Source organism: Phoca vitulina, unplaced genomic scaffold (genome assembly GCF_004348235.1).
Source record: "Phoca vitulina isolate PV1807 unplaced genomic scaffold, GSC_HSeal_1.0 scaffold3, whole genome shotgun sequence".
NCBI lineage: Eukaryota > Metazoa > Chordata > Mammalia > Carnivora > Phocidae > Phoca > Phoca vitulina.
Window position 1 is genome coordinate 53989457 of NW_022589706.1, and position 17759 is coordinate 54007215.

The window sequence follows — 17759 nt, forward strand, 5'->3', positions numbered from 1 at the left end:
ATTTAATACAATTCACTATATTAAGTAATTCACCAAGTCTCTTCTGGGAATACATGAACCTGGTTCTCCTTGTGGATGTGACATGATCATGGATTATTAACTTGGATACCGAATGGATCGTAGACCTTTCTATGCAGTTGAACCTGGGTGGCTGGATATGTCTGTAACTCTGCTTTTTCACAGATGACACAATTCCATGCAATTATTAGTCCTGCTTTATGATTGTTCTTAAGGGCTCCTAGGGAAGTATATTATGCCCGAAAACGATTCTAGCCTCAAGGGGCTTTGCGTTTGCTATTCCCTCTGCCTTGAACAATGTCCTCCTAAATCTTATTTCCTCATCATTCATCCATGCTCAAATGCATACCAAAGAGAACTTCCCAGACCCTTTCAGTATACAGTAGCCATGGTCACCCCACCCCTCTCGAACTCATTTCAAATGTTTTACCAACATTTGAAAGTACTGCCTTTATTTATACTTGTTTATTGTCTGTGTCCCTACATTACAGGAAGAGCGGGGACCTCCTATGTCGAGTTCACTGCTCATCTCAATGTCTAGAAAAGCACCTGGCACATGGTGCTTTTAAATATATTTATATTAAATAAATATTCATTAAATAATGAATGAGTGAAACAATATATGATACATTATACTAATAAAATAATTTCACTGAAAGCAGTGAATAAAGCTTAAATGTTTGCAACTCTCTAGTCACTTGAATGCTGAAGCAAACAAAAGTAGAAAATTCTGGGTGAGCATATATATGTGGATTACCCAGAAGATGAGTAGGTTCCGAGGGTTCTCTTTCATCTGCTTACTCATTTCCTTTCCCCAGATCCTCTTAATTTATACATGTGAAAACACTTGTACACTGTGATGTACTTTATAAACATAAGTGTTTTTATTTTTATTTCCAAGAGTCACCTTACATTTGTCCTGCGTCTTTGTTGAAGAGGACAACGATGGTTATGTTGGGGAGAACTGGAAGGCGTAAATTGTCCAAAGGTACAGCACACGGAAGGGAACTGAACTTCACTGGATCAGGGGCAATCAGATCAGGGGCAATCACAGGTCTCAAAACAATCCTATGAAATACTCCTTGACATCTCCATTTGTCAGCTGAGGAAACTGAGATTAAAAGAGTTTTGAGGGGCGCCTGGGTGGCTCAGTCATTAAGAGTCTGCCTTCGGCTCAGGTCATAATCCCAGGATCCTGGGATCGAGTCCCACATCTGGCTCTCTGCTCAGCGGGGAGCCTGCTTCTCCCTCTCCCTCTGCCCCTGCTTGTGTTCCTTCTCTCTCTCTCTGTCAAATAAATAAATAAAATCTTAAAAAAAAAAAAGGTGTTGCATAGCCTGTTCAAATCATGTAACATAACTAAAGCTAGTTTTGATTCCAAAGTTAATGTTTTCTGCTATTTCATGATGCTCCAGGATGGCAATGGTGTGTGAAAAAGGAGGCCCACTCTGTTACCACCGTTCCTCTCCTTACACCACATTACGTACAGTATCTAAACATGATGGCTTGTAACAATGCAATTCCTTGAATTATAGAGGAAAATGTCAATCACTTACTTCTTCTGGCATTTCATGAATGTGCCTCTCTCCCTGAGCTCTCATTTCCACTGTGCCTTTGACTTAATTTACGATCACCACTGTGAAGAAGAAAAGGAAGAAGGAAAAGGAGGAGAAGAGGGAGGAAGGAAAGGACAGAAGGAAGAAAGCAAATAGATTAAGGCTCTGGGCACCAGGGTTCTGACTATCATTTTTAAAAAAATCTTTTTGGCCTGTTTTATATAGACATCTATATCTCTTATTGTAGAAAATGAGACCAATGAGAGATAGATACATCTATCTATCTATCTATCATCTATCATCTATCTATTATCTATCTATCTATCTATCTATCTATCATCTATCTATCTATCTATCTCTCATTTCCTCCATGTATATCTTGCACCAAAATATCTGGCTCAACATAGATCTAGATTTTGTTTTTTCTCTCACCACAAATATCACTCTCCCTTCATACAATTTCTGGCCTCCAATTTGCTTTTTATGGTCTTTGTTGAACAACCTTTAACAGTGAGATTTTTTTGCCGTCTTTGTAACTATTTGTAGGAAATACTCGTATCTTTGAATAAGGTCAGGGAGAAGTTGGGATATGGAAGTGGAAAGGGTGAGATAGGAGGAGAAGAGAAGATGCTGAAGCTCAGTTTTAAATGAAAAACTTTGGAAAGACGTACAGTAACCTCACCACTACTTATAACTTAGCCCTCAATCAGGAGGACTATTACTTAAATGGGGCAGGGACATCTAGTGTAACTGTGGCCATTTTAGCGTGGGATCTAAGCTTAAAATCCCACTGTAACTGGTCAGCACTTTGCTCGCAAAGTCACTCTCCATAACCCCTATCCCTGTGCCACATACTAGAACCAGTTGTGTTTGTAGTGAGGTGGGGAAGATTTTCTGTCCTTGGCCACCCTTGGGTGGTTTAACATCAAGCCATGTTTGGGGCTGGTTCTTCTCTGACTAGTGCCTCCTCTAGCTTTCCCTGATTATGGTAACTATGTGCTCAAATGTTCCAGCAGTTAAACCTTTATCTGGTTCATTCTCCTGAGACCCTGATTTGTGTCCTTCTTTCATATCCATCTGGAGTCTTTCTTTGCACTCCTGACCCCAGTTTGATGAGTTTTCATGCGGACAACAGATCCATGTAACCACCAGCCAAAACCAGATGTGAAATGTTTTTATCACCCTAGAAAGTTCCTTAGTCCCCTTTCCAATCAATTCATCCCTTCCCCTGCTCCTAGAGCATCTACTTTCTGAATTATGACACTATAGATTAATTTTGCTTGTTCTTGAACCTCACATAATTTAAACCTTATAGTATTTAAACTTTTGTGTCTGGCTGCTTTCACTTGAAATGCTTTTGAGGTTCAGCCATGATATTGTATGTATCCTTCCACCATACAAATACACCACAGATTGTTTATCTTTTCTTCTGTTGATGGACGTTAGTCTGTTTCCAGTGTAGGACAATCACAAAGATGGCTGTAACAGTCAGTAAATACAGAGCAGTGGAATTGCTGGGGCATAAGTTAGATGTGTGTTTGCCTTTATTAGAAAGTGCCCAACTGTTCTCCGTGGTAGCTGCACCATTTTACAACCTGCCCCCACAGCAATATAGGAGAGATCTAGTTGGTCTACATCATTGCCAAAACATTGTGTTGTCAGTGTTTTCAATTTTAGCCATTCTCATGAGCATGAAATGGTATCTCATTGTGGTTTGTGGTTTTAATTTTCATTTCTTTGACAACTAATGGTATTGAGTACCTTTTCATTCATGTATTCCTCATTCATATATTCTTTGTGCAATGCCTTTTCAATAGTCATTATTTTGTTTAGTTGCTCATTTTTGTATTGTTGGTTTGATTGAAATTTTTTATGTATTCTAGATACAAATTCTTTGTCAGATATATGTATCATAAATATATATATATATTTTAAAGATTTTATTTATTTATTTGACAGAGAGAGACACAGCGAGAGAGGGAACACAAGCAGGGGGAGTGGGAGAGGGAGAAGCAGGCTTCCCGTGGAGCAGGGAGCCCGATGTGGGGCTCGATCCCAGGACCCTGGGACCATGACCTGAGCTGAAGGCAGACGCTTAACGACTGAGCCACCCAGGTGCCCCATCATAAATATATTTTTCTAGTCTTTGGCTTGTCTATTCATTTTCTTAGTGGTGACTTTTGAGACTTCGAAATTTTGAACAGGTCTAAAGCATTATTTTTTTTTCTTTTATGATTTAGTGTTTTTGTGTTCTATCCAAAAAATCTTTACCTATGCCAAGGTCTTAAAGATATTTTCACATGTTTTCTTTTAGAACAGTACGATCTAAATAGAACTTTCTTGGATGATTGAACTTTCTGCCATAGCTGCCCTATTCAATACAGTAGTCTCTAGGCATATCTAGCTCATAAGCACTTTAAATGTACCTAGATGGTTACCAGGGGAAAGGGAAGTGGGAGGATGGGCAAAATGGGTGAAGGGGAGTGGGAGATCCAGGCTTCCAGTTATGGAATGAATAAGTCATGGGAATAAGATACGGCATAGGAAATATAGTCAGTGGGATTGTAATAGCATTGTATGGGGACGGATGGTAGCTACACTTGCAGTGAACACAGGCATAACATACAGACTTGTCAAATCACTATGTTGTAACCTGAAATTAATGAGCATTTTGTGTCAACTCTGCTTCAGTTAAAAAAAAGAGAGAGGGAGGGACAAAAAAATTGCCTAGTATGATTGAGGAACTGATTTTTGGATTTTTTAAAAATTTAAATAGACATATATATTAGTGACTACTAAATAGAGCAATTCAAAAAGTTTTCAGGTTCTGCATTTTATATTTAGATCTAGAATGAATCTAGACTTAATCTTCATGTGTGAAGTAAGAAAGAATCCTAGTTCATTTTTATTTCCATATGGATATCCAGTTATTACAGCAAGACTTGTCAAAAAGACTTTTCTGGCCCCCTTGGATTGATTTGGCACCTTGGTGGAAAAATCAATTGACTGTATAAGTGTGGATAAAAAAAATTCTTAATAATCTGTATAAATATTTTTTTTAGTACTGTTATGCTCTAGGAAGTGTTCTAAGCCCTAGGAAAACAAGGAGTCCTTTATTAAGTATCAATCAAGATGCTATTACCCCGTTCTCATTAAGATCTCAGTGCAATCAGGAATGACAGTCATAGAAATCTGCAATATGGTGGTACATGGTAGGTGAAATACAGGGGGCTTGAGATACATGTGGAAGGTTCATGCAACCTGGATTTGGGGGGCAAAGTCATGGGAGGTTACCTTAGAGGAATTAGTGTCTAATTGAAGGCTGAAAAAAATGTATCATCAAATAAGAAAATATATATTAGGTAAAAGAAGAAGAAGAAAGCATCTAAGAAAAAAAGTAATGTTTGAGTGCTTACAAGTAGTCTTTGCTTTATTTTAGTTAACTTTCACGATAATCTATTGAGGAACACTAACACCACCATTCTGGAGACAAGTAAATTGAGGCAGTCAAAGATTAAATAACTTACCAAGTTATATATGTAGTAAGTAAAAATACCAAGATTCTAAAACAGACTGCTACCCAGAAGCCAGGCTCTTAACCCGTACTCAATAATGTTCATATTATTTGATACTTATTCTTTTATTCTGTATTATTTTATTTTATTTTTTAAAACCATGCTGTTTATTAGAGCTCCAGACCTTGTTCATCTTATTTTTTTTTTTAAAGATTTTATTTATTTATTTGACAGAGAGAGAGGGAACACAAGCAGGGGGAGTGGGAGAGGGAGAAGCAGGCTTCCCGCGGAGCAGGGAGCCCCATGCAGGGCTTGATCCCAGGACCCTGGGATCATGACCTGAGTCAAAGGCAGACGCTTAATGACTGAGCCACCCAGGCGCCCCCCTTATTGATCTTATAACTGAAAGCTTGTATCCTTTGACCTACATCTCATTTCCCCCATTCCCCCCACCCTTTAGCAACTACTCTATTTCTGTTCTACTCTACTCTATTTCTGAATTCAGCTTTTTTAGATTCTGCAAATAAATGAAATCATACAGCATTTGTCTTTTTCTGTCTGACTTATTCTACTTAGCATAATGCACCTCAAGGCCCATCCATGTTGTCATTTGCAAAATAGGATTTTCTTCCATTGCATGTATTTATAATATATATATATGCGTGTGGGTATATATCTATATATAGATAGATATATACACACTGATATACATTACATACTTTCTTTATCCATTTATCTATCAGTGGACCCTTGGGTTGTTTCCATGTCTTGGCTTATGTGCTGTACTAAATGTGGGCAGTGGAGATACGTCTTCAAAATAGAGATTTCATTTCTTTTGGATATATATCTAAGAGTGGGATTGTTGATCATATGGTAGCTCTATTTTTAGTTTTTTGGGAAACCCCCATACTCTTTTCCATAGTGGCTGCACCAACTTGCACTCCCACCAATGGTGCACAAGGGATCCCTTTTCTCCACATCCTTGCCAACACCTGCTACCGGTTGCGTGTTTGCTAATTATCATTCTAATAGGTATGAAATGATATCCCATTGAGGTTTTGAATAGCATTTCCCTGATGATTAGTAATATTCTATATTATTTAAATAAATATATATATTAAAGAAGAATAAGGAATATAAGCCTCCCCCCTTTTATTTTAAGTAGGCTCCATGCCCAGCATGGAACCCAATGTGGGGCTTGAACTCATCACCCTGAGATCAAGACCTGAGCTGAAATCAAGAGTTGGATGCTTAACCAACTGAGCTACCCAGGCACCCTGGAGCAGAAGCCCTTCTAATTGTTAGATCCTTCCATCAAGAATCAAGATACCTTTTTTTTTCTTGACTAAAAATTATCTCCGTCAACACTTTAGCCAAAAGCTCAAGCTTCCTCTCTAATAATATTAAAGAATTTTAAGTTAGAAAGTTCTACAGAGGTCAGACAAGTCTGTGCCCACTGAAGATTGATGAAATCTTTTAACCTGAGTTAGGTAAGTATCATACCTGCAGTCTGAATTTGGTCTTTTCTCATTCTTCTCATTCACACTTTGATATTGTGATAAAAGTTCTGGTTTTAAAGAGTCTGATGCTCCATCCCAAAGCCATATTCCAGGCTACTGTAGGGAAGAGAAACCAGTTCACAGAGTACATAATGAGTCCCTGAGTTATCAAGAGCTGGTTGTAATAACCTAAGAATAGCATGTAACTCACTTCCAAGTCGTTGGTGTTAGCTCTATAGTGCTGACAACAGGGAAAGTAAACAGTCAACACAGGGCTGTGACTCAGACAGAATACACGGTATGTTTATAGAAAGCCAAGTCTAGCTCTTTCTTTGTATCCCACATAGTTCCTCCTTATGCTGAGCTCCTTTTGAACTCAATTAAAGCTCTGTGATAGAAATGCATTAAGAAACATGTAGAAGAAAACAATAAATGTGACAGTAAGTGGTTTAAACAACAATCATTTGGGGATAAAATCATTATGTCTAATTAGGAATCTATCTCAAATAATTTACTAACATCATGCAGGTGACAATTAGACTAAAGCTAGAGAATGGATGCCCAGGTGTTCTTTCTTTTTTACCAAGTTCTTTATATAATTACATATATGTTATAAATATGCTTTTGTTTGATATTTATAATAAAATTTGAAATAACATGGAAATATTTGATAATAAAAATGGAAAAATGTATCACATCACAGTTCCCATTTAAAGATACATGGATACATTTTAATTCTGTCCTTTTGCATTTCATTGTCTGCATTATTAAGCTTTCTTGTCTATTGCCCTAAAATATCACTTAAAATTAATTACAGCTGGCAAACAAATTTACTTACACTTGAAAATGTGAACAATTTGTATGATAATAGAATGTTGATCTTTTATTTGATTTAAAAACAAAATCTAAAATTCATAACCATATGCCATATGAAAAAATCCTAAAAGCTTTCACAGAGATAAATGAAAGGCAGTTAGAAGAATCATCCTGATGATGCTGGACTTCTCAGCAGCAACACTGAGCGTTAGAAGGCAATGAGGCGGTGACTATAATGTTCTGAGTAGAATAATTTGAACCCAGCCTTTGATACGCAGCCAACTATCAACCATATGTAAAAGAAATTACATTTTAAGGTGTATGAGAACCCAGACGACTAACAGCTCACACACCCTATGTCAAAAAAGTTTATTTGAGGAGATATTCCAGGACAGAAAAAAAAAAAAAAAAAAGTGAAAGAACATGAAAGGGAATGGACAGGTGGCGCAAGAGAGGAGCGGCTGGGAAGACGACCCACAAGGCTGGAAGGAAATTCAACTGAAGGACACTTTGAGATAGACTGAAGGACAGAGATGCCTGGAAGATTCTTCTTTGAGCAGCAGAATTTAAATGACCTCTTTCTCCGCAGATGCAATATATGGCTTGAGTCTATAAAGCTGCGAATGCTACGTATGAACTGTCAATTTTTAAATAATCTGTATAAAAAGCAAAGTGATGTTAACTATCGTAATGGAACAAGATGTTGGAGTTACAAAATGGAGTAAGATGAATGTAATAAAATAACCATCGGAAAGAAACTAGGAAGTGAAAAAGTAAAGAAGTGAAAAGAGTAAAGTGAACTTATTCCTAAGTTTTGCTTTGAGGGAGTCAATATTTTCTATGTGAAGGCGATACATCCAAAGCAGCATTTTCAGTATCTTGTCTAAAGTCATAAGGCAAGTGAATGAGAAAAATACAATTATAACTCGCCAAAGTTTGGGGACCAAGTGAAACTGAGAGGCAGTGTTAATTATATTTCTCCTCCTTCTCTGGTAAAACCAAGCGATGTGTAAAACAGATTAAGTCAAGAATAGAGTTACCACAAAGTGATAACTGTCAGAAGAACCAAAAGCAAATGGACACCAGGGATTGCATCTGAGAAATGGGACAGTGGGGAGTGGTAGGGGAGGCTGAAGGCCCTTCCAAATTATTTCGTGCACACTTTTACTCTTGATTGATTTAACCGTGTCTAATGATTACTTTGAAATTTTAAGAATGAAATGAATAATACAACTTGTTTAAAACTCTGTGGTTTAGTCTGTAAATTTTACTCATTGACATTCCAAAAAAGAATTTAAGGAGACTCAGTTCCATGAGTTTGGGGTTTTATATTTATTAAAAGTTTTTTTCTTTCATCAGCAAAGCATTGAATTTGTTTTGCTTTGGACATCTCGAGTATATGAGGCGTCAAAGGGGAAACATCCTTAAAACAAATACCTGGTTATTATAAGGTGGCTATAAGGTGCCATGTTCCTGATTTAGGGGCTGTCAGAGAATGACCCCCTCATTGCCCTCCCCCACCGCTGGCACTCCTGCGCGGAGCAGAAGGAAGACCAATGCTGGATGATGCATGCCTAAGCCTTCCCATGCAGGATATGCCAACATTCCTTATTATTCTGGACCATTCCCAGTATTATTCTCTACTAACATTTGCCCTTTTCATGTTGAAATCCTGAAGAATGTTCTCTTCAGCTCACAATGTAAAAGTCATTCTTGGATTCCTTCTACAAAACTTTTCCAAATAATGTTAGAGGTTTCCAACTGCAGGTTCGGAATCCCTGAGCCGTGTGTCATTTGCAAAAGTACACAGACTGAGAACACTTAAACGCATGAAGGGTACTACATATGTGAAGGTCTGCGGAATGACTCATGTATATAACACTGCCACACAGCAACAGTTCTGGGGAGGGAACAGCCTTTCTCAAAACAGGAGGGAACAAAGCAGGATGATGTCATCAAGGATCCCGTGCAGAGGTGTGCCACCGGATGCCTGGGCTTCGGTTTCCTGTCTGTTTCCGTGGCTCCTAACAAAGAAAAGAGGAAACAGAAGAAGAGTATTTGTTGCTCTAAGAATGAGCCGTCATGTGTGTCTGAAGAGTTAGATCCCTTTCATCCTAACTTTAAGACTGCTGACAATGGCCCAGTCAGCCCATAGACAGGGCGCTGTCAACAGCTAGTCCCCAGCTCCTGATTAGATGCAGGCCTTTGCAAATGCTGTTCCCCTTGCCTGGAACACGACAATTCTCCTCACCCCGCTCCCACAATAAACTTATATACACCATCACCTACTTGTCATCCTACCAGTCCGACCCATCCATCCCAGATGTCATTTCCCCCAGGAAGGCTTGCTGGATCTCCCAAGTCTGTGCTACCTACGTTCCCACACTATGTCGATCTCAGGGTATCATGTCACTTCCTTAGTCATTTCCTCAGGCCACCTATCACAGGGCATTGTCATTATCTGCTTCTCATCTGTATCTGTTTTGGTACTATAAGCTGTTTAAAGGACTGTCTTGTTCATTTTTGGATCCCTAGAGCTTATCACAGTGTCTGGGATATAGCAGGTAACATATAATAATATGTAATATATAGTAACACTTAACAGGTGATGGATGTGCAATGGGTGAATGAATAACCTGTAGGTTCAGGACACCACCGTAGACATTCCTGAAGGACAAACTTGACTTTCCCAGGTGTTCTGACCAAACTTGCCCAGTGAGGTGGAAATCCAGATGTCAGTTTAGTAATTTACAGTAAGAATGATGGTTGTCAAGGTGCCTGGTTGCAGGAATTTCTTCAGCCTGCAGTGACTTTGGACAACTAGGAAGGGTGACAACTTCTAATCAGGAAGTTGCAAGAGCATTAAGGTGAGATGAGATGAGTGAGATGGATAGATCTATTTTTTCACTAATGAGGCGCCAGCAACCAGAATAAAAGAGATGGACTCCTTGAGCCCAAGAAGATCTTTTCCGGGAATGTGTTTGGATGGACAAAGCCAACTTTAACCTTCTTAGATCTCACTTCTGATTGGCACATTTGTCCTTTAATTTTATGAAAACAGTCGATGTCTTGTAGGTCTATGAGCCATTTTGATCTTTTAGACTTATTTCACATATATCTCTGTTCTCTTCACATCACATATCTGCTCTATTAGTTATTATAAACTCAGAGGTCAATTTATTTCTAGGTTCTTTTACATTATGGTATCATCAGCATTCGAGTTTATCAAGGAATCAGTTTCCATTTTAAAAATGTTTGATAAGCACCTACGGTACGCCTAATGCTGTGCTAGCCATTACATGTAATAGGGATTAAATGCATGGGCTTTGGGTCAAAGTGACGTAGGTTTGGATCCCACCTCTATTAAATAAACATGTGACCTCGAGCAAGTTATTTGAACCCTCGATTTCCTCATCTGTTACATGGGGATGGTAACATTTATTTAAAGGATTTTATGAAGGTCAAATGAGGTGACTCTCAATAAATGTTATCTAAATTATATGATAATGTTTACAATTTAAAAGTACTCATTTCTGTCAGAGGTCCTTCTTACTGTAAAGGAAAGGGAAACCCAAATTAAAAGTTTCAGAATTAATAATCAATTATGAGGTTTTTTTTTTAAGTGTAGAAAACATTTAATGGATTTCTGTTCTTATCTCAGGTACTGTATACAATAATATATAATATTATTTACAGAAAACATCCAACATATATAAAGTTATGCTAGGAATTAAGGGTGATGAATAGCTGAAGAGAATACATCCCTTCCCCTATTCTTGCAAATTATCCATGTTGGATATAGTTAATTCTCATTCTAGGTAGATTTTCAAATATCTGTTTCACTTAATTTGATAATCATATTAAATTAATCACTACACAGTTTTCTTATGTGAAAAAAATCATTTAAAAATGATACAAGTTCATTCAAAATGTTACTTTGGCAACTGTGAAATAAAGATAGTAACTTGATGTTCTTGACTTGTTTACTAAGCACTTTCATTTGTTCATTTAAGTAACACTGATTGAGCTCTTAACCTGCTTCAAGCAGAGTTCTAGCTGAGAAAGAGAAAAGCAGCCCCTGACATCCAGAAGCTGGTCTAGGACTATCACCTTGGCCTTGATGTTCTCCTGTTGAAAATAAACAATTTCACAGAACAACATCAGACAAGGCCACTCGGTGGTCATGATGGATTATGGTAAAAGCAAGACCAGTCCATAATTATGTCTGAGTACAGACAAAACACAAACATTGTCCAAGCCACAACAGTGACCAAATCTCTTGACTAGTATGGGTGACTGCTGATTCTCTAATAATTATAGCTTTAGCCACTCTACTTCTATAAGAGATCAATTAAGATACCCAATGGTAAAATTATGCCCACGTCTCATGGTATCCAATCCAGAGCAAAATATCTTTCCTTCAACCCTCCCCCAAATTACCTAATACAAGCTCAAATTCTGTATGTCCTTTCTCACACTTAATCCACAATATCTCTTCCTAAGAAACCCACAGTTCCCCAGGGTGTACATTCTTCCTCACTGCGACTTGTCCAGCTGTGGTCCTGGTGGTCTTTGGCTGGAGGGCATTGACATAAAAGGGACTATCATAACAAGTACAAAGGAGTTGAATGATTAACGGATCATTTAGTATTGTGCTCAGCTGCATATATCAGAAAACCTTAAACAATAGCCTGCTTAAAAAAGACAAGGTTTCTCTCTATATAAAAGGACTTTGCAGGTAAAGAATATAGGGTGATGTCAGGGATTTGGACTCTTTCTGTCTTTCTCTTCCGCCATTCTAGCACATGCCTTCCAGATTCAGGGGTGGTTCATGGTCCATTATGACTGCTAGAGATGCAGCTAAGTGTCCATAGTCCAGGCCACTGGAAAGGAGTAAAGGGAGAGGGATGATGGGAGTGTCTCCTACCTTCATCAGCTCCCTTCAAGAAGCCTTCCAAGAAAGCCTACACATCACTTCTGCTTATAACTCACCAGACCTCACCGGTAGAACTAAGTCACATGGCCAGCATTATCTTCAAGGAAACCTAGGAAATTCTATGTTTAGCTGGGCTCATTGCCAGTCTGAATACTACTACCAGGGTTCTACTAAGGGAAAATGATGAGAATGGATGTTAAGTAGAGTTTATGATGAAATTATTGACGTAGTAATTTGGATTGAAAAAATAGCTCTCTCTTTTACTTTGGTGTCAATTGGGTTAGTTTATGGTGAAAAAGAAATTTCACTTACAAGCCATGTATTTACAGCAAAAATGGCCCAATTCTGGAGGAAATTATGGTATGACGACATTACATGGCAGGAAATTATCAGACAGCTAATAAAGGAAAAGAAAAGAAAAGTGAGGTAAGGATCATTCTACATAGATTTTAGATGTTTAAAAACAAGAAATGCTCAGGGGGCCTGGGTGGAACAGTCAGTTAAGCACCCAATTCTTGGTTTCAGCTTAGGTCGTGATCTCAGGGTTGTGAGATTGAGCCCCATGTCGGAGTCTGCTTGAGATTCTCTCTCCCTCCGCCCCTCCCACTCATGCTCTCCCTCTCTCTTTCTAAAATAAATAAATAAATCATTAAAAAAAAAAAACAACAAATGCTCTAGAAATGTCATATTCTTGGAATCAGCTGTGTAAGCTATTTGAAACAAGGCCTTAAAATAACAGAGCTCACTCTTGTTGCCTCATCATTCCAAAATTTTTGAATTCTTACAGACTTATCTGCCACAGTAAGCAGAGGTTCTCAAGTTATGAAATCAGTATTTCAATAAATATCAAATTAAATCAAATAAATATAACAATTTACTTTTTAAATCTCTGTCCACAAATATGCACTGGAAAATTTTTCATTGCAATCCCTTGTACTTTCCTCATTGGTCTCAATATGAACAACAACAACAACAATAACCCACAACGTATTTTGAATAATCATGAAAGGTCAGATACTGTTCCAAGTATTTTACATGCATCATTTAAATCTCACAAGAACTCTATGATTTAGTTACTGTTACTATCATCATCTCTATTTTTAGAGATGAGAAACTAGAGCCATAAAGTATTTAATTTATCCTAGTTGGTAAGGGGAAAAGCTGTACTAAAATCCAGTAGTCTCAACCTCACATGCTAAGGCCTTAACCACCTCACTCTATCTTCTCCCACCGTGGGGCAAAGGACAGCACAAACTTGGGTACAATTTACCAGGGTACAAAAGGTGGGGGGTGGGGGGAGCTGGGAAGCACAGGGCCAAGTGATCATTTTCTTTCAAAAGTGACATCCTTCCTGGAAAAACTGATGTAATTGATTATAGAAATCATGTGAAGTCAATTTTCTTAGGAAATCATCTTGCCTAGATTGGGGTTTTTAACTTAAAAAAAATAGAGGAAATACCCAATCTTTGTACACATATTAGGACTCCAGGTAAGCAATTATTTCTTCAACCAAAGATAAACATTGTTAACACTTTTCATATATTCTCAGAATGTTTCTACGCACATATATCTGCATATACACATTCACATATAATATGTACATAAATATTTATGAATACATTATTAAGAGTTTCACACTGTACATACTGTTTTGTTAATGTTTTACCTAACAGTTATCATACGTTTTAAATGTTAATAATATATGTTTATAAAATTTTCCTTTCTTTTCTTGTTTTACTCTTAAAAATAATGGAGTCTTTAAAAATGTAGACTTGCTCTTATATGGTTCTCTTTCCTCCTGTGCACGCGTGCTTCTGTGTGTGTGTTACACTTCAAAAATCTATGAATGAGGAAATAAAGTTAGACTTTCAGGTTTTTCCCAGGAAAATGCCATTGAAAGTAAGCATTTTGTGCAGATTGAAATACTGTTGTAAGGAAAATAAAAATGAAGCATATTTCGTAAATCAGTATAGGCATATCCTCAAATGTCCAAATTGGGCAAACGTATAAACACAAGAATTTGTAAAAGTTCTTATATCCTTCACTTTGTGATGGTTAAAATAACTTTAAAAGTACAAGCTGCATGGCTTTTCCCAAAGACATAATTTTAGGCAAAATATGTCTTCAAAGTTTTTATTTTTTTCTGTTTCAATACATGTAAGAATCTTACTAAACACCATTTTTGAGATAGGGACATTTGACCAAATTTATATTTCTTTAAAAATTTTTTCTATGGTAGCTCTCCCTCACCATTACCTCAGGATTAGCTCAGGCCAGTTATACTGTCGAAAAGCCAAGTATTTCTGTAGACTCACACAAGGTCATGCTTGGGAATTCTGAAATCACCTAGCAATTTGATATTAAAAGTATGTTGTTGGAATGTCTCAAGATAACATCTTGAGAAGTGACCAAAATTAATGATTTTTGGAATTCCTATGGAAGGAAACAAAGCTAGGAGTGAAATTACATCTGCATATGGCAAAATCATTTGGGGGTACATAAATACAGGTTTAAGACAAAAATACTGATTTCAGGGTCCTGGCTGGCTGGGTCAGAGGGCAGTCCTGATCTCGAGTTGTGAGTTTGAGCCCCACGTGGGGTAGAGAGATTACTTAAATAAATAAAACTAAAATCTATCTAGCTATATCTATAGACATAGATAGAGATAGAGATTCCAGGAAGAATACTGAGGGACACACTTCATGTTTATAAAATTTATAACTGTATTTTGAATTTACCTTTTTCTATGAGTTCTACATGTGTCTGTTCTTTTTCATATGAACTTACAATTTTTTGTTTTTTAATTCTGGCCACGTAATTTCAGCACACACATGCAAGGAGCTCTGGGAAGCATGGCTTCCAAAGGCCAGTTTCTCTGTGGCTTAACCTATCCTTACTTAGGACAGGCTGTATAGGGGTGGTTTTTTCAACTAATTAGTAATTTCTTCACCTATGAAATTTAAAAGTGGCTATTCTCATTGAACTTGAAACAAAAGCTTGTTGTGTTCATGGGAAAATAGAGCAAAATCTATATATAGCCCAGCTTTGCTAAAAATATAGGAACATTTAAAGAGACTATTTAAATTCATAACAAGAATACATCAACTATGGATCACTGATAATAGGATCATGTAATTCTTAGAGGTATGCATATGCTGTCAATTTTTAAGTAACAATAGGGCAATCAGGAGCATTCAGCAGCTATGAAAAAGTGGTCTTCATACAATATTGAATGTACAATAACTGGAGTGACAAATTATAAAATAAAATACAAGAAAATTAAAAAAAAGAAATGCACTAAAGAAAGATTAAGCATATACAAAATGTTTTTGGAAATAACTAAAAAGATCAAGGATATAATTATTTAATGACTATAACTGGTAGTCCGTAAAAATCTTTCATAGTACTCTGACTACTTCAACCATCTGACTTCGATTTATTAATTTCTAAAATAATAAAGTGCCAAATATTAATCTGAAATCCTAAATTCATAAAGAATTAATAGAATACTAAAATTTGACATGCTTCTTAATTCAGTGTATGATGGTGGCAGACATCCTGTTTTCTGATCTTACTACATTCAGACTGAAGGTAGTGAGATTCTACAAATAATTTGGTATAGATATGATTCCATTTATGTGACAAATTGGTTTCTGAAAATGATACACAAAGTGGATTTTTTCTTTTTCACATGTTCAGATGTATTTTTATTACACTAGTTTCATATTTAAAGGAATTGTATTTGAATCAGTTTGTAACATGAGTTCCTCAGAGATAAATGTCTTCATTACACTTACTCATATGCTTCCTGTTGAAATTCATTTCTCCATCTTTCATATTTTCAGCAAAATTTCCATATACATGAACGTGCAGTCCCACCAGTTTACAACCTTTCTAAATGTACCTTGGCTTTTTTCACTTATGTATCCCCTAGTGGAGTAGTTCTTTTTTTTTTTTTAAGATTTTATTTATTTATTTGAGAGAAGGAGGGAATGAGAGAGAGCATGGCGGGGGAGGGGCAGAGGGAGAGGGAGAAGTGGGCTTCCCCCTGAGGGGCTCCATCCCAGGACCCTGAGATCAAGACCTGAGCGGAAGGCAGATGCTTAACTGACTGAGCATTAAAATGACCATGATGTAATACTTACTCAGACCTGGCCCTCTCTATAAAAACTCAAAATCAATTATACAAATAAACACATAATTATTCTTTGGTTCTATAGCACACGTTTTAGCAGAGTCAAAGTGAGTTTGTTTCCACTATACATATAAAATATTATCAGGATCCACATACGAGGCTTCAAAGTGAGTGCCTAGCTAGGAGCATTTGCCCACAGGGCTGCCCTTAACCTATTAGTAGGTGTGGGAACCACCAATTTTTCAAGAAAGAGAATAGTTTCTCTACTTGAATTTCTTGAAACTGTTCTTCCTTGTCTCAGCTTAGCATGCAGAATGTAAAAGTATCCTACATGACATGGAATTGGTTTCCTTCTCGTGCATATATTCCAGAATGTTGTGAGTCATCAAGGGGTGCTGCATTGTGATGTAATTATGATGACGCCCCATGGTACCCTATGATGAACCATAAAATGTTCAAAATGGTCAGTGTTAATGTGAAGGAGGTATAAAGTTCATGGGCTTGAAAATATTGAAGGAGATTATTTCACTTGCTCTGTGAGTAGCTCCGTTTATAAGAGTCACTTGGTTCTTCGATGTGATTAATGCAATGTAACTATCATAATGCCAAAGTTAATAATACGAGTTACCATTTATTGAGCACTTCATGTACACTAGGTTTTGTGTTACTTGTTCATGTATCTTATTTCATTTGATCTGCTTAACAGCAGGTAGGTATCTAATTCTATTTTCAGATGAGGAACCTGAGTCTTTCAAATATTAAGTGATTGTGTGGTGGAATTTGTATATGAGAACCCAACTGGTTTGAATTGAAAGCTCATACTATAATGCTGTGTTACATCCCACACCAACATAAATCGTCACCCTCTCCATTTCCAATTGGAAAAAGACTAAGCCATTTCCCGTGTCAAGAGCTCACTTTCACTTCACACAAAGTGACCCATTTCTGATGACAGATGTGCATGACTTACCTTCATCTCAATGAGGAGGAAAGAATAAGGGAAAGGGAAGGACTAGAAAAAAGGGAAGCCTGAGAGGAGAACCGTGCAACAGCCTGGACTCTAAACAAAATCTCCACTGTCTTTTGAAATCTGCATGCGGGCAAGGCTCTGAATCTGTCTGAATCACAATCTTCTCATCCAGCAAAAAAGATGATGATGCAGGTCTCTGCTTCACCCTGGGATGGGCACTGCCATCTCCCTAGTCTTATTTTCCATTCTTGGGCATACTTTGTCAGCGGGTATTCTTTCCATTTAAACTTTCTGCTGGAAAGGGCATTAAGGGG